This window comes from Pristiophorus japonicus, chromosome 23 (assembly GCF_044704955.1).
Source record: "Pristiophorus japonicus isolate sPriJap1 chromosome 23, sPriJap1.hap1, whole genome shotgun sequence".
NCBI lineage: Eukaryota > Metazoa > Chordata > Chondrichthyes > Pristiophoridae > Pristiophorus > Pristiophorus japonicus.
The window spans coordinates 5,065,259-5,070,088 of record NC_091999.1 but is presented as its reverse complement, the minus strand read 5'-3'; positions in this window follow the sequence as shown (position 1 = coordinate 5,070,088).

Sequence of the window (4,830 nt, the reverse complement as noted above, 5' to 3'; positions counted from 1 at the left end):
CTGCACTGCTCCGCGGCTGGTCTGACCGGACTGTCAGGAACGGTGGGTTGATCCTCGCGATTGACAGCGAGGTCGATTGCTGGTTGGGTGTGTGTTGGTGGATCTTCGATGGTGATGTCCTCTTCAAGTGGTTCCTGGTTGTCAGTAAATCCCAATTTGGTCTGGTCTAAATGCTTTCTGCACTGTTTGGCCATTTAACAGTTTGATTAGAAACACCCTGTTCCCTTCCTTGGCCAAGTCAGTGCCAGCAAACCCACTTGGGACCATGACCGTAATTCAGGACAAACACAGGGTCGTTAACGTCAATGTCACGTGAAACAGACGCGCGATCGTGGTACATGTTCTGCCGGTGTCGCCGGGTTTCCACGGTGATCATTAAGACCCGGGCGCACTAGGGGAGAGCCTGGTTTTTGAGGGCTCTCTTCATGAACAATTCTGCCGGGGGAACCACCGGTGAGTGAGTGGGGTCGCGTCCGGTAACCGAGCAGAACGCGAGACAAGAGGGTCACGCGTTTCATGCTCGGCTTGATGGTTTGGACTGCCCGCTCCGCTTGACCGTTAGACGCGAGCTTGAACAGAACAGACCTGACATGCTCGATGCCATTGCGGGTCATGAACTCGTTGAATTCCGAGCTGGTGAAACGCGGTCCATTGTCGCTGACAAGGCCGTCGGGGAAACCATGGGTGGTGAACGTGGCCCAGAGACTTTCAATGGTGGCTGTAGACGTGCAGGATGACATGGTTACACATTCAATCCATTTGGAGTAAACGTCCACTACTACTAAAAACACCTTTCTTAGAAAGGGGCCGGCAAAATCTACGTGGATCTTGGACCACGGTTTGGAGGGCCATGACCACAGACTCAATGGAGCCTCCCTGGGTGCATTGCTCAGTTGCGAGCATGTGTTGCACTGATGCACGCATGACTCCAAGTCCGAGTCAATGCCGGGTCACCAAACATGCGACCTGGCGATAGCCTTCATCATGACAATGCCTGGGTGGGTACTGTGTAGGTCACGTATAAACGTTTCCCTGCCTTGTTTTGGCAAAACCACGCGATTACCCCATAAGAGACAATCCGACTGGATGGACATTTCACCTTTGCGTCGGTGAAACGGCTTAATTTGATCTTGCATTTCCCCCGGGAACGGCCGGACCAGTTCCCATGTAGGACACAACTCTTTACTAATGATAGCACAGGATCCTGGCTGGTCCAGGTCCTGATCTGGCGAGCTGTGACGGGTGAACCCTCGCTCTCAAAAGCATCCATGACCAGTAACAAGTCTGCGGGCTGCGCCATTTCCACCCCGGTGGTGGGTAATGGTAGCCGGCTGAGAGCATCGGCACAGTTTTCGGTGCCTGGTCTGTGGCGGGTAACATAGTCATAAGCGGATAATGTTAGTGCCCATCTTTGGATGCGGGACGAAGTATTGGTGTTTATACCTTTGCTCTCCGAAAACAGCGAAATGAGCAGTTTCTGGTCAGTTTCAAGCTCAAACCGAAGTCCAAATAGGTATCGGTGCATTTTCTTAACCCCATATACACATGCTAACGCCTCTTTCTCAACCAGACTGTAGGCTCTCTCAGCCTGAGACAGACGTCTAGACACGTATGTAACCGGTTGGAGGTTACCCGATACATTGGCTTGCTGTATCACACAGCCGACCCGGTACGATAAGACGTCACAAGCTAGCACTAAACGTTTACATGGGTCATAGTGTACAAGTAACTTATTTGAACATAGCAGGTTCCTGGCCTTCTCAAAGGCTGCGTCTTGAGATTTAGCCCAAACCCAGACGTCACCCTGACGTAGCAACAGGTGCAAAGGCTCTAACAACGTGCTCAACCCGGGGAGAAAGTTACCGAAATAGTTGAGGAGTCCCAGGAACGAACGCAGCTCCGTCACATTCTGTGGTCTGGGTGCATTCTTGATGGCCTCTGTCTTTGAGTCCGTGGGCCTGATGCCGTCTGCTGCAATCTTTCTCCCCCAAAAATTCGACTTCTGGTGCCAGGAAAACACACTTGGAGCATTTCAGCCCGAGTCCCACTCTGTCCAGGCGACTTAGAACCTCTTCCAGGTTGTGTAGATGTGCGATGGTGTCACGACCGGTGATCAGGATGTCGTCTTGAAACACAACGGTGCGCGGAACCGATTTCAGCAAACTCCATGTTTCTCTGGAAAATGGCTGCAGCCGAGTGAATCCCGAAAGGGCCCCTGTGGTCTATAAACAGCCCTTTTGTGTGTGTTGATGCACGCCGGTCTTTTCGAAGATTCAGCCAGCTTCTGTGTCATGTAGACGGAGGTTAGGTCCAACTTGGTGAACGACTTCCCCCCTGCTAACGTTGCGAACAGGTCATCCGCCTTGGGTAGCGGATACTAGTCCTGTAGTGAGACTCGGTTAATCGTTACCCTGTAGTCTCCGCAGATTCTGACCGTGACATCGCTTTTCAACACCGGAACAATTGGACTGGCCCACGCGTTGAACTCGACTGGCGATATGATCCCTTCGCGTTGGAGTCTGTCCAGTTCGATCGCGACTTCCTCCCTCATCATGAACGGAACCGCCCGAGCCTTGTGATGGACGGGCCGCCCATCGGGGCCTAGGTGGGTCTGTACCTTGGCGCCTGCGAAGTTGCCAATGCCTGGTTCGAACAGCGAGGGAAACTTGCTCAGCACTTGAGCACACGAGGCGTCATCCACTGAAGATGGTGCTTTGATGTCGTTCCAATTCCATCTAATCTTTTCTAGCCGGCTTCTGCCGAACAGTGTTGGACCATTGCCTGGAATAATCCACAATGATAGGTCCTGCACAGCTCCATCATACGATACCCTCACTGCCGCACTTCCAATGACTGGCATGAGCTCTTTGCTGTGGGTATGTTAGCTTTGCATTAATCGGGCTCAGTTTGGGCCTTTGTGCCTTATTGCCCCACAGTTTCTCGAAAGCCTTCTGGCTCATTATTGACTGACTCGCCCCCGTGTCCAACTCCATGGATACTGGAACTCCATTTAAGTTGACTTTCAGCGTTATAGGAGGGCTCTTGGTGGTGAAGGTATGTGCCCCATACCGCTTCTTCCTCGGGTCGAGTTGCCTGTGCTGCGTGATCCGCGCCGGATCGATCGTCCTCTGCCACGTGGTGTGTCGCAGCACGCTTGCTCATTCGCTGGAGGTGCCCCATTGTTGTGCAGCCTTTGCACACGTCGTGAATCGACATTGATGGGCCCGATGATTACCCCCTGCAGCGCCAACACGGTGCTAATGGATTCACATTCACCCCCCCCCCCCCCGATGGCGGACTCTGAGTCATCACAGACCCTTGCAGCCACAGACGTACAGGCCCTGCCATGTGCAGTTCGGCCTGCCAGCGACGTCATTTTATGCACAGTACTTGCCCGGTGAGCTTCGATGTTGAGAAGATATCTGTTTGGGTGTTACTGTCCGTGGCCATGCACGCCTGGCCGATCGCGATGGCCCCCCCTGCTCAGGTCTAGGGTCTTCGGCAACCAGCAGCTTTCGAAGAACGACCTCGTGGCCGGTGCCCGGCACGGAAAAGTCCCGCAGCATTTGCCCCAACGCAGCTCCAAAATCGCAAGGTCCCGCGAGGCGTCTCAGGTCGCCGACATAATCCGCCACGTCCTGGGCCCCCCGGAGCGATGGTGCGTGTAAAAACGATACCTGGCCATGAGGATACTCTCCTTCGGCTTGAGGTGGTCCCGAAACAGCGTGCACAGCTCGGTATATTCCCTCGCCGTTGGTTTTGTCGGTAGCGAGCAGATTCTTGACGAGGCCCGTATATTTTAGGCCCGCAGACGGAGAGGAGACACCGCCCTGCGCTTGGCCACGTTAGTGTCTCCTTCCAGCTCGTTGGCCACGAAGTACTGGTCGAGACACTCGACGAAGGCTTCCCAGTCATCACCCTCTACGAATCTCTCTCATATTCCACCGGCAGCCATGGTTGTGTGAAGGTTCGTATTCTGTTACTCGTCGCCAATTGTTGTGTCGAGAAGAGCTCCACGAGGCTAAACTTAGTGTGACCTTAGTTTTCTTTAGTACAACTCTAGAGCACCTAAACAACATGGCAGCCAACCTTTGATACTGGCCCTGCACATGTGTGTGTGTGTGTGTGTGTGTGTGTGTGTGCAGGTGACCATTAGGACTCCAACAGTGGCGCCCTCTGGTGGCAAGTATTACATGGTTACGTACATAACAACCCCGAACCGCCTTCGTTCTCTAAATATCTTCACCCCGGAGCCATTTTATAAAAATGTATTCATTCACCGGACCTGGGCGTCGCTGGCAAGGCCCCCCCCCCGGCATTTATTGCCCATCCCTAATCGCCCCTGGAGAAGGTGGTGGTGAGTCGCCTTCTTGAATCGCTGCAGTCCTGTGCGGCGAAAGTGCTCCCACACTGTGCCGTTTGAGGGAGTGTTGAGGTAACACTTCAGAGACCGGACCCCCTCGTCCGGGTGAAACACGCCCGCGCTCTCTCAGTTGCTTTACAACCGAGGCCACCCCTGGTTCCTCTGTTGAGTCGAGTCGGGTCGGTCTTAATTTCGCGAGCACATGCCCGGGAGAGGTCTAGTTGTCACTTCCCACCTTCTAAATCAAACACAATTCTGCTGCCAGTTATATGGGGCTGACATAATGTTTGTTCAGGCGCGTACAGGTTAACGTCTTTAAGTTAATCGTACAGGAGCCCAAAGATTTGGGCTGGGACCCCCCCAGGAGGTTTGGGAGAGAAAACACGCCGGTGGTTCACTGCCGGGACAAGGAGATGCGAGCTTGGGATATCGTGCAGGCGGTACCCGAGGACTACGGGGAGGAAGAG